This window comes from Bidens hawaiensis, unplaced genomic scaffold (genome assembly GCF_021521415.1).
Source record: "Bidens hawaiensis isolate Kalapana, Puna unplaced genomic scaffold, B.hawaiensis_p1.1 tig00021180_1, whole genome shotgun sequence".
Classification (NCBI taxonomy): Eukaryota; Viridiplantae; Streptophyta; class Magnoliopsida; order Asterales; family Asteraceae; genus Bidens; species Bidens hawaiensis.
This window is the reverse complement of record NW_027493274.1, coordinates 1-14,026: the sequence shown is the minus strand read 5'-3', so window position 1 is coordinate 14,026 and position 14,026 is coordinate 1. Positions and strand designations below refer to the sequence as shown.

General features: G+C 35.6%; 1 pseudogene across 1 annotated transcript; it reads left to right on the top strand.

Annotated features, from left to right (window-relative positions):
- Nucleotides 1-6,867: 6,867 nt before the first annotated feature.
- Nucleotides 6,868-9,464, top strand: LOC143562842 (endoglucanase 9-like; annotated as a pseudogene). The gene is made up of 6 exons (XR_013140563.1): nucleotides 6,868-7,253; nucleotides 7,342-7,847; nucleotides 7,926-8,075; nucleotides 8,163-8,274; nucleotides 8,615-8,778; nucleotides 8,878-9,464. The product of XR_013140563.1 is annotated as an endoglucanase 9-like (transcript).
- The last annotated feature ends 4,562 nt before the right edge of the window (nucleotides 9,465-14,026 follow it).

Here is a 14,026-nt window from a genome sequence, read left to right as displayed (position 1 = left end):
TAATACCGTCCCGCGGGTTACGCGTGGACGTTGTGCCGGAAAACAAGGCGCTCGTCTGCGTAAGAGGAGCGACCTCTACGAGCGGGCTCAATCCCATAGTACTGCCCCGTGCTAGGCACTCGTCTGTGTAAGAGGTGCGACCCCTACGAGTGGGTGGATCAAACCAGCAGTCCCTACCCTTAGAGTTCCAATGGTAAAGTGATCACTTACTCGTATCGCACTCTCATCGAAAACCATAGATAACCGTTTGCATTGCTCATCATGAAACATAATTTAAACACATAATCGCTTGCATAGCTTGTAAGTATACCATGATAAAACATTATTTAAGTACGTGTCCCTCGCCCCGAAAACAGTTTAAAAGTAATGAAAACAGTGAAAATAGGGGCTGTGAGACTCACCTGTGGTTCTTGTTAAGGAATTAATCGAGATTCGGGTTTTCTTGGTGTTGGCCTCGGAATTGAAGGTCTAGAATACGATTAAATAACAAGAAGTATATATATTAAGATCAAGAAATAGGAGAATATAAGGGTTGAAAAGTAGATCTCAAGGTTATATTCTCGGCTTACCTAGTAACAGGATCGGAAATGAAAACAACGGATGCTTGGGAGATGATTAGTGCAAGTTTGCAGTTCTTAAGAGAGAAGTTTGAAGTGTGTTTGGGTGATAATTTGGGTTACATATTTATAGGCAAACTCAAGGGAACACAATCCCTTGCTTTAGGGAATTGTAATCTTTTCATATCTAGGTGTAATGATGATAAAGTATGGAAATTATTATTATTTATTTAAAAGTGGAGGAGTGGATAAAAGATTTTGATTTGATTTGGACAGGACATGCAGGTCTGTGGTTGGTGAGAATAGGGTGGCTGACAGTTGACTTTTCATGTTACAGTGTGCTTTTTCAGGCACTTTTGTCAGTGTACAGTAAAAAGTAGAAATCTCTGAAACACGCTACTGTTTCCTTTTGGGCGGGAATAATCCTCCTTAAATCTGGAGATTAGGCTAAGTGTTCTGCGCGTATAACTTTGTGCGCATAGCTTTCTGCGTGAAGGACATTTCTTTGCTGCGGGTAGGTGCGTAACCTTCTCGCAGTTAGGGACATTGAGTTTCATTTGTAGATTCTCCAGGTGGTCTTGGTATTTCAACATAGTGATCAGTCATGTTGAAGTCAATTCCATCTGGGAGCTTCAGACAAACTAGCTCTCAATGTTCCCGCCATGCGGGGAGGTTAGTTCCCTTTCCGCACGCGCATAAACGATTTGGGATGCACCCGCCTTAGCATCATGCGGGACGGTCAACCCATTAGACAACATAAAGTTAAGTTACATGAAAACATAAAGCCAAAACATTCGCGCATGGCGCATATAACATATGCCCACGCTGGTTTTTACATCGCGCGCTCGCGCAGGGCGCACATAACGTGCCCGCGCTGACTCTAACATAGCGCGCTCGCGCAGGGCGAACATAACAATTGCCCGCGCTGATTCTAATATAGCGCGCACGCGCAGGGCGCACATAACAAATGCACGCGCTGATTAACATAGCGCGCTCGCGCAGGGCGCACATAACAAATGCACGCGCTGATTCTAATATGGCGCGCTCGCGCAAGGCGCATATAACATAATTACCTAATATTTAGGTTGATTACTTGGTTTAAGGGATTAGGAATTTACCGGGTGTCACAGTTAGTCACTATGGACATATATGAACTAACGTAAAAGTGAGCATATGATTAAATGATATTGAAACCAGAAATGTAAATTTTATGATGGTCAAAAGTTTATTTGTTTTTCTCAATAAGAAATATATAATAATATTTAAAAAAATGGGCGCCGATATCTTTGCGCCATCTTAGGTAGTTAACTTTAAAGAGCGACATCAGCGCCACCCTTTTTTAAGCATGAATATTCTCTTTGTTAATGTTATCACCCAACTGCAAACATCCGGATTAAATGAAGTAGTTGGTGCTCCTCACTTACAAAATAAAAATATATAATTTGCAATTCTTCTTCTTTTTTTTCTGTTTTTAAGACTACATGTTACAGTATAGTGGGTATATTCACATCTTAACAACCTTTTTAATAAAAATGGAATATTGTTTTTAATACGTACACTGTTAGATGATAACACTTCCAACTTTCAATTTGTTACCCACCATTTTCAAGTTTCAAAATTTTTGTTTATAGCACTCCAAAACTTAACGAACCCTGACTCCGTTAGTTCTTTGCTGACATGGAATTTTTTATTAATAAAAAGTAGATTGCGGGTACTACCTTTCTTCAACGTATTACATCTTCACCCACCTTCAACGATTCAAAACCCGCCACTATTCCACCGTTCACCGCCACCACTCCACCGCCCAAAGCGACCACAATTTTCACCTACTGCCACTATCAGTGTCATCAGAATCCTTTGCTCGCCGGAAAAACGAGTTACATGTTAACGCCGAGCACCATATTCATCACTTCACCCCAACCGCCACAACAACCACAACCTCCACTCTCCACCGCCACCAGCGTCGCACCCAACCACCTTCCGGGATCTTCTGCTCACTGGAAAAATGAGTTGTAGCTTTCCGACGAGCACCATTTTCATTGTCTCTTCACCCAACAACCTTTTTAATAAAAATGGAATATTGTTTTTAATACGTACACTGTTAGATGATAACACTTCCAACTTTCAATTTGTTACCCACCATTTTCAAGTTTCAAAATATTTGTTTATAGCACTCCGAAACTTAACAAACCCTGACTCCGTTAGTTTTTTGCTGACATGGAATTTTTTATTAATAAAAAGTAGATTGCGGGTACTACCTTTCTTCAACGTATTACATCTTCACCCACCTTCAACGATTCAAAACCCGCCACTATTCCACCGTTCACCGCCACCACTCCACCGCCCAAAGCGACCACAATTTTCACCTACTGCCACTATCAGTGTCATCAGAATCCTTTGCTCGCCGGAAAAACGAGTTACATGTTAACGCCGAGCACCATATTCATCACTTCACCCCAACCGCCACAACAACCACAACCTCCACTCTCCACCGCCACCAGCGTCGCACCCAACCACCTTCCGGGATCGTCTGCTCACTGGAAAAATGAGTTGTAAGTTTCCGACGAGCACCATTTTCATTGTCTCTTCACCAGTGCACAATCTTCATGATCTCTATCGTCTTTCTATACTTCAGCACCATATCCATTGTCAGAAAAACAAGGCCGCTGGAAAAACAAGGTCGCCAGAAATGGAGGTTGTTAAGGTTTTATGTTGAAGAAAGAAGATAGTGTGGGACCAACAATCTGCTTTTTATTAATAAAAAATTCCACGCCATCAAGAAAACTAACAGAGTTAGGGTTCGTTAAATTTGAGAGTTCCAGAAACAAATAGAGTAAAAGTTGGGAGTAGTGGATAACAAATCGAAAGTTGAGAATGTTATTATCCTGCAAGTAAAAATTAGGAGTATTAAAAATCAATATCCCAATAAAATATGGTTGATAACTTTTGTTCATTTGGGAAAAAAAATCTTATCTATTTAACTTGATTAACATTGTGAAAGGCATTAATAATTAAGGTAGTTTTAGTTCCAAGTCTTTCTAATCGTATCAAAAGTCTTTAAAACTATTAAAAACAAACTTTTGTCAAAGTATTGGTTGATAAAACGTTAAAACTGTTTTCAATACAAAGGAAGTTGATAAGCAACCTCAAAAGGGATTTTACCTGAGGATAAGAATCTACCGAAATCGGGTGGAAAATCCTGAAATCTAAAAAAATAAGACGGATAACGGGAATAGTGAAAAACCGTTGTTGGTAATTCAAGTTTTAAATATGAAAGAACTTAAGTAGACAAGTCAAGACGACTTAGTTTCAGGATAAGCATAAAGAGAAGGCGACCAACCTAGACCTAGTATTCTAATAGGCCCATAATGTTAAAAATTATATATATTTAATGTTTTAAAACAAAAGCCTACAATATGACTTTTATATGCAATGACTAAAGCGCTAACCAATTGAACCGAAGATCATGGGTTTAATTCCCATGCGTTATGTTCTTTATATAGAAAACATGTTCTTTATATATATAGAAAAAAGCTTTTAATTAAAAAAACTCTTATTTGTATTTGATCACCATGAGTGGTGAAAATTTAACCCAATTGATAAAATTATCAAATTATTTATAACATATTTGAAAACATGATTTTAGAGGCTCTTTTGTTTTACTCGTCTGATCCCCAAAATTTAAACAGATTCTCGAAGACGGCACTGTTTAGTTTCATAACTGTTATAGGATTAGACAAATTAGTATAGTAATGTCTTGATCATCAAGTTAAGGTTAGATATATAAATATGATGCTTGGTCTATGCTTTTGATATGTGATCAATATAGAATTATTGTAACAAGTTTTTAGTAAGTTTTTTATCTATACTATATATAATGTATGAAAGGAAGGCAAATTAAGACATCTTACTTTTAAAGGATTTACAAATCAATTAACACATTATACAACATTTAATGCATTTAAGATAAGGGCGAACTTGTTCACCAAAAGAATCGGTTATTAAAAAATAGTTACAAGATTAACCCTTTACTTTGCTTAACTTTTGTAAATTTTAAAAATAGTTACAACTATGATCCTTGATCTTTTACTCATATTTGATTTTTATTTTCATTTTTAACTCAACTTCCCTCATGATTTTTTAAACTTTAATAACTTTTTCATACGTTAATATTTTTTAAGGAAATTACACAATAAAAACGAGCATGTTTTTCTCTTTAATTTGAGTATCATATTGTTATAGTTTTTTTTATTATTAAAAAAAATAACATTTTTACGTATGAGCGTTTGCGGTCTGGTTTTGATGGTTTTTACATTAAACCGTAGGTCAACCCGTCAGTAACCGGTTTTTTTCCATTGAAAACCAAAACGAACATTTGAAAATTGAAAACGACCGGCCAAAAGTTAATGAAAAAAATCAACGATGAAATCAAACCAATGACCCGTTTAAACATTTTTCAGTTTCAAATCGAATAACGAACACCATAAACTTGTTACATGTTTACAAATGTATGTGTTTTCCGCTGCATCGCGCGGGTACCCGTCTAGTTTATAATAATGAAGTGTTTATCATTCATATGCCTTGAACCATATATAAAGTTAATATAAATTTTTTTCACGGGTTTTGGACCGATGCGGTATTAGGTGATAATGTCCCGATTACCGAAACTGATCTAATACTTGATTGTCCATATCAAAACCAAATATGTTAATATATTATATAATATTTGGAAACTACCACAATTGGTATTTGATGTTGTTAGAATTTATAAGTATTACAAATATTAAATTTGTGATACTTCAATTTGGGGCGAGTTAAGATTGGTTGTTGGCTTTAGGAATTTCAATGAGTAATTGTTAACAACTTGAGATTATAAACAAGTTACAGGATGTACAAGAAACCTCATTCAATGAGTAATTGTTAATAACCTGAGACTATAAACAAGTTACACGACGTACAAGAAACCTCATAAAAGAAACGGATTGGTAACTAGGCTTGTCACTTTTACTTGAAACTCAACCCAAGATAATATGTACCTGAACCCGGACTAGCCCTACTTGAAAACCCAAATCAGAGAAAAGACTAACCTGAAACGAAGTAATTCGGATTGGTTCTTGGGTCTGATTTATGGGTTTTGGGTCAACTTGAAAAACATGAATAAACATTTAGTAATAAAACCAAATATTTTTTTGGTATGAAAGGCTAACCCTTAGCCACTAAAGTTATCATAATATGACCCTAATGTCATTCCACATATTATGTATCGACTATCTATTTTTAATTCATGTTTTTAGTTTATGACTAGTAGCAACCGTAAACCAAATCACGTCTGATTAAAGACGATTATGGTTGGAGTTTGTTATATACTTCTTTTGAATTCTTCTTTAAATCTTTTTGTTCTTTTTTTGTTTTCTAGTATACTCAAACTCGGTTAATCCAACCCAAAAAACCCGAGCCTAAATTACCCGAACCCAAAAAACCCGTGAGAGTTTTGGGTTGAATTTCGGATCAAGATTTAAAATTTTAAAACCCAAATAACACCTCTAATAGCAAGTACCCGCTCTTAATATGAAAGACGGTTTTACAAACTAGTATGTAAAAATTAGTAACATCCAAAATTCTAAAAGGGTAGATTGGTTAGCTTTTTATAAACTTTTGTAAATAACTAATATATTAAATGTGACTTAAAATGTGTGATGTCCTTAACCAAATTAATAAAAGCAAAGAGTATATTAGATAAAAGTATCATTTTTAGAATCCAACTTCAAAAGAATTGAGTGAGAGAGAGTTATATTTGTGTACCATCTCTTGTTTTATCTTTTTCTTTCTTTCTTTTTTTAATAGCGTTTTGGAATCACCCTCAATATTTGAGTGAACCTACTTAACGGTCAACGATCATACCCATCAAAGCGGACATTATTGGATTCGCCATCCCAAGATTTGTCTATAATTCCTAGACCTCGTCGAATAGTTATGAGAAGAGGAAGGACATATGACTAAGTTGTCATTGTGTTCGTGAGGTCCTTTTAGCTGCCTGGAAATCCTAAATCCGGCTTTAACCTCTTCAACTTTTACTTGGACCACCAAACAAAGTTGTAGCCAGTCCGCTAGTCATTCATCATTCATTCATTCGTGAAAACACCACTCTTGTCCCGATATTGTTGACATGTGAATCCATAAATCGAGAGTCGTGTTTACTTGATACTCACCAGTTTACTTTTAAAAACCATGTAACTGTATCCAAAAGAAGGTAATAGTTTCTTAAGTGAAAAGCAAATAACCCCTAATTTATTTTGCTAAAAAAGTCTTAAAAACTTTACTTGGACAACAATAAAAAACCTAAGCTTTACAAGAAAAGCCATAATTTGCGTAACACTAAATAGTTATTGGCATGATAACCCCCCTATAAAAAGACTTCCACATTATTCAAACAAGAATCACACTAACCAAACCTTCTTAACACCACATTTATATAATTATATGGATTCTCCTAAGGGACCTACCTTCTTTCAGGCTTTCTTCTTAGCATTCTTGCTTTATACCAATGCTGTTCAAGCCACCCAAAATTACAAAGACGCCCTTGCGAAATCCATATTGTTTTTCCAAGGTCAGCGGTCCGGCAGACTGCCCTTGTCCCAGTCCCAGAATCTTCGTTGGCGCTCCGTTTCTGGCCTCTCTGATGGTTCCCAAGCGCGTGTATGTTATATTATATATGTGTGTGTGTGGGCGTGCTAAAAAATAAAAATTATAAATATTTAAATGAATAATGATATAACATGTGCAGGTGAATTTAGTTGGAGGGTACTATGATGCTGGTGACAATGTCAAGTTTAACTTCCCAATGGCCTACACAACTACTATGTTGTCATGGAGTGCATTGGAGAACTCGAAGCCGTTGGGCCCCCGCAACTAGAAAACGTGAGAGTCGCTATCAGGTGGGCGACAGACTACCTCATTAAGTGTGCGACAGCGACCCCAGGTGTACTTTATGTTGGCGTTGGAGACCCGAATGTGGACCACAAGTGTTGGGAGAGACCAGAGGATATGGACACGGTCCGAACCGTCTACTCGGCCTCCCCGAACAAACAAGGGTCAGATGTTGCGGCTGAAACAGCCGCCGCTTTGGCGGCTGCTTCGCTAGTGTTTAGAAAAGTGGATTCTAAATATTCTAGGTTGTTGTTAAGAACAGCAAAATCTGTGTTTCAATTTGCTGCACAGTATAGGGGTTCGTATAGCGATTCGCTTGGTTCCGCGGTTTGTCCATTTTATTGTTCTTATTCAGGATATAAGGTAATCTTTTGCTTCATTTTAACTTCAAATACATAATAACTTTTATTATGATTTATAACAATATTATATTTTTATCAGGATGAATTGTTGTGGGGGGCTGCATGGTTGCTACGGGCAACAAAAGATGTATCGTACCGCAATTTTATTGAATCGTTAGGTGCTCATGATTCGACAGATATATTCAGCTGGGACGACAAACTTGCAGGTGCTCAAGTTCTTCTATCAAGGGTAAGTTGTAACAATTATCAATTTATTTTTAGGAATTTGAGGCTTTGATTCTTCTGTTATTGACACCTATTGGTTTATATTAATCAGTGGAGTTTAGTGGCAAATGATAAGTCATATGATCCATATAAACAACAAGCTCAAGACTTCATGTGCAGAATTCTACCCAATTCTCCTTATTCCACTACACAATATACTAAAGGTACAATTTGTTCCAAAAACAGAGTACCGCTTGATAGAAAATCATGAAAATAGTGTGTTATACCTGTATAGTTTGTTTAGCCGTCACGCCAAAAACAAATTATTCATTTAGTCATGAGATATGTGATTAAGTCACGTATCTAACTTTACTCGTTAATCAATTTTTTTTATCAATAATGACTAATGTGATAATTGTTTATAGATTCATGTATGAATTATTATTCGTGTAAAGAAATTGTTTAGACATAACCATAGAGGTATAACACACTGAAAAAATGGCTACTTTCGTGATTTTCTTTGTATTAGCGTATTAATATTTACATATTATGATGTTGTTGCAGGGGGTCTAATGTTTAAACTGCCTGATAATAATCTCCAATATGTGGCATCCATAACCAACTTGCTCACCACCTATGCCAAATACATGAAAGCAGCCAAAAGCACCTTCAATTGTGGCAACATATTAGTCACCCCAAATACCCTAATCAATCTTGCAAGAAAACAGGTACCTTTCTTGATTTTGTTGGTCTTTTTATATATTTTAACGCGTAAAGTTACAAAAAATATACATAAATATCTTACAGGCTTGTTAATTTTTTGACAGGTGGGCTATATATTAGGAGATAACCCAATGAAGATGTCATATATGGTAGGATATGGTACAAACTTCCCAAAAAGAATTCATCATAGAGGATCATCACTACCCTCAGTAACAACTCACCCGCAATCATTCGGATGTGAAGGCGGTTTCCAACCATTCTATTATACATCTAACCCGAACCCGAACATACTAGTAGGTGCAATAGTCGGTGGTCCAAACAACAATGATTTCTTCCCGGATGAACGAACCGATTATAGTCACTCGGAACCGACTACATACATCAATGGAGCTATAGTTGGGCCTTTAGCATTCTTGTCTGGGAGATAAAACTCCTTAGATTATAGATTTAGAATTTCACAGTGCATGCATTATGTGTGTTTGTTGTATTAAAGTTTAAGTTAATTGCCACCTCAAAATGAAGGTGATGAATACAAGTATTTAAGTTGCAAAACTAATGGTTTTGTAACTTTGTTTTAACTAAAAAAACATGAATCATATCTATGTTTACTTTTGGGAAGTCCTAATGATGGTTGCAGTCCCCTAAGCATGTTCTTTAACTAAAATTGCTCATTTACTTTTTGTCCCACCACAGCCGTGATCAAAGCCTAAATTAGCCAATCCTATTGTGTATTTTTACTAGATTTTTTTTTGGGTTGTATAGGTAGATTGTTTAGATACGAGACGGGTACTTTTAGAAGTTTTTTTTGGAACTTCTCATACTTCAATGCAGTACGATACTCATAAGCGAACACATGACAAGTTTACTGGTGTGGCAAGCGAACTCTAGTTACTTTTAAAAATAGATATATTTGTTTTTATTAATCTCAACCATATTTCTTAGTCGCTGTCAGTCCCAATTAACAAATTGGTTGTTGACGATCTCATCTTTTAAAATATTTGTTCTCAACGGTCCGCGACTAACAAAATCCTAACGACGTTATTTGTGTTGCCAGAAAAACGCTTTTCGCCAGAAAAGTCACATTTTTTTGCCGGAAAACTCAACCTGAACACCGTCACCATCACCAACCAACTGCCATCAACCAACCACCACCAATCGATTCCATCGATGGTTCTAGGGTTCCTGCGACCTCAATAATTGAGGCTTTTTACTAGAAAAAGGTTCTTAGGGGCCCGATCCAAGGTTCCAAAGATGTTTGGGACAAAAAAGTTGAGTATTTTTAGAAAAAATTGAGTTTTCTGGCCAAATGCGTTTATCTGACGACCTGCAACTAACGGCATTAGAATTCTGTTAGTCACGAACCCGTTATGAACAAACATGATAAAAGGTATGATCGTTTTCAGCCAATTCCTTAGTTGAGACCAGCAGCGGCGAAAATATAATAGTTATGATTAATAAAAACAATAAACCTAAAAAGTATATTCATTTGACTGTCACACTTTAGAAATGATTATAGAAAGTGCTTTCTTTTGTTTAGTTAATTCATTGTCGTGAGATTTGGGCAGGGTCTCATGACTTTATATCAATATATCATTATGCAAAGGAATGATTAATGTTTGTACAAGAAAAGTTGTGTAGATTGATTAATTAAAGCATAACGTCCTGCGGTTGAATTAAGGCATAAAGTAGCTTCCGTAAGGATTGCGATTTGTGGGGACATCATTTGTATCCAAGGTTTCATCTAAAGCCCAAGTGTAGTAAATTTATAATAGTTTTTGTTTTTGTAAAATTTAACTTTACTAATCCAAATTATTAGTCAATATTTTTATTCGTTATTAGTATTAATCTAACTAGTGATAATCTCAACTTTCGTTTTTGCTATTAGTTCCAATCCTGATCTAACATAACGTTAACTCTGTTTATTTTCAATGATGTAACGTATGATGTGTTAATTATAATAAAAATAAAATATATAATTATTAATTAACTAGCTACTCGGTCAGGTAATGGCTTCGGTGATCGGGAAAAACTTTGGTTTAAACGATCATGGAACTCCAAATACATGGCATATGCTTCGAGGTTTGGGAACACGGCTAGGGCTCGTCAACACGCAAATCGGAACAACTCTCGGGATTGGGATGTCCAAATTAGCAACCCAAACTTGATATTTATAGTTGAGTTCATCACTCCTAGGACCGTTGGGAATTTGGAGGTTCATTGGGCCGCATATTGAACCATCAGACACGTGCCAAATTGTGTAGATTCAATGTTTATCCAGCCGCTGACGGTTTGTCGGGTGTGATGAATCATTTATACGAGTCATGCTTTAGTGAAGCGTTATCCACCCAATTTGATTCCTAGCGGACTGTGTCAGGAAAATGCTAGTGGTCCGCCAAGCCATTTTTTCCATAATTACAATTTAAACCTTGAACTTTGGTTTAATTATCATTTGGCTTTTGGACTTCTAAAATTGGCATTTTAGCACAATAATATCATGATGTTACATAACTTTCTTTTCAAATTTTGGAAGGAAAAATTATTAAAAGGTTTTCATTTCTTTTTCTTTCCACTTACATTTATTAAAAAAACTCTAGAGCACAAATGTCTTTTTGTGTTTCCTTCAATTTCTTTCAGTTTCTCTCCATAAATGACTTGAACGTGCACGTGTATTCACACCTACCAATGGGCTTGATTAATTGATTTGGACCCAAAGAGTGAAGGTTGTTTATGTAAACATTTTTTTTAGTTTGGGCTTAAAAGTTTTAGGGCTTGGGTTCTAACCAATTGATTGCCTTATAACGAATTTCGGCCGCCATGGGTGGTTATAGAAAACTTTGGACTAGGGTTACATGTCTTTCTATTTAAATGAATCTTACTCCATTTTCAGCCGCACATTTGCTTCTCTAACCGATCCACATCTCACTCCAAAAAAAACTATATCTTATTCAGCAGCGATGTAAGTACCTTAAATTTTTTTTTATCTAATCTGGTTCAAAATCTTTCTTAACGTATTTCAAAATCATTGCTTGTTTTCAAAAGTATTGATTGCAAATGTTTTTAGTTTTGGTATTCTTATGGACGAATATCCAAAGGCTTTGTTTGTGTCAATGTAACATATTCAGACCAGTTTGAAAAATGAAGATAACCGCTACCGATTATATTTTTTTTAGCATTTCAAGAATTTTATCTTTATTGCATTCATGTTCTATCATAAATTCATAAACAAATAACAAAATCGTAACGGATTTTTTGGGGTTCCTTATTTGATGTGTTTAAAGTGGTGAGGATATTACATCTCTTACTTATTCCATTTCAAATATTAGGTTTGGTGTTACTTATTCGGATTTGGCAAATCCATTCGGAGGAAATTACAACATGTTGATTGTTTATAGTGCTACCAATTCAAAGAGGTATAATCTAAAGCCATTTTGTTCGAGTTGTTCACCAGTAATGGTCACAGGCTAACAGATTAATGGGCCATGTCTATTATAAGTAGGGGTGTACGTAGTGCGGTTCGGTGCGGTTTTGGCCTAAAGCCGAATCGAAAACCAAAGTTTCGTGTTTTTGTTTTCTCAAAACCGTTTGCTTTCAATTTTTTTGGTTTTGGGTTTACAGTTCTCAGGTTCAATTGGGTTTTGGATTCGGTTTTGTTAATCGGCTTGGTAATATTTAGGCCAAAGAAATTTGAACCATGATATTTTAAAATTGGGCCTAATTTTAAAAAATTATTAGTAATTAATAGAATATTATACATTTTGGTTTAGAATATTAAGAACTACTAAAATATACTTACTTTTGAAATGATTTAATCGCATCCAAATCAACAAAACATAACCGATCAACATTAAAAATAAAAACAAATATGCAAGTTTATAAAACATAAACGATTCAATGTAAAATAATTCACCAAATTGGTTTTTTGATAGATGGCTCGAGTTTACTGTGAAGAAGAAAGCTCATATTATCGATATGGATTTTGTAGAGGACCAAGGTCATGGGTGTATGTGTTCTCCCTTCAAGTACAATTTCCCTTTGAGATTGTCCCGTATAAAGATGCGACAACTTTTCAAATGGCCATCCTCAAATGCTACAGCTGTGGAGATGGTGTCTCTAAAACAACTTTTTTCGAAGAATGTTAACGTGACGGAAGAAATTTTTCAAGAACTTTTAGCAAATTCTACCTATCTAGAGACTATATCCATCCATGGCTTCGGACACTTGACCAATATTCGTGTTAGTGGACAAGAATTTAACATAAAACACTTAGAGATACATAGATGTGCGTATCTAAAATCCATTCATTTATCTGATTTTGATCTTGTATCGTTTGACTACATGGGTCGAGGAGTAGATTTAAATCTAGCTAATTTTTCAAACCTCGGCAAACTCTTTTGTCAAGAGCTTATGGGGGCCTGAATATAATATACTCAACCAGATATCATCAGGTGCTTTGTCTTTGCAAGATTTTTAATTCTTGTATATCATCTCTAGATTTATAGCTCCTTTGAAATGTGTTTATAATCATTAACAGATATATAATGATGTCTTTTTCTTGTTGCAGGAAATGTTAAAGCTCGATTTCCTACCGATGTTACCAAATGTCAAGAAACTGACATCGATAATCGGAGCTCATGAAGATGACTGTTTACTATATAGAGTTCACTTCAATAGCTAAATCTTGTCCAAGTTTGGAGAGTCTTACAATTGTAGTATAGATGTTAAGCAGTTAATTTAATGGAATAAAACTATGCCAAAAATGGTCTAACTGAAATTGAAAAAAATATGTTATTCTATTTTGCTGCTAGTTTGTTTTACACCAACCAAAAGGAGGAGGAAAGTAATGAATGTTGCTACTTAGTGTCATAAATACCTTAAGATTTTCTAAGTATTAGGGCATCATGGTCGTGTAAGCGACATAACTTGTTGCTTATGTGACAGAGAATGTTGTTACACTGAAGAAAATCGTTATAGATACTCGGTTCCGAGAGTCGAAATTCGAACTGCAGTATATCTGTAAAGCGCTTCTTAAAGGATGAGGAGGGTGCTCGATCTTCTACAAAGAGGCACCTGGTACCAAGGACACCTCCAGGTGTCAGTTTGGTCATACTATGAAAATAAGTGAAGGGAGATAATTTCTGTAATTTGTCAAACATTTGCAACCACGTCTCTTAACTAACATAGAAACATCTCTATAGACTATAAACCCAAATCAACCTTGATTTTGGTTATGTGATAGTTAAAGTTGTGTTTTTA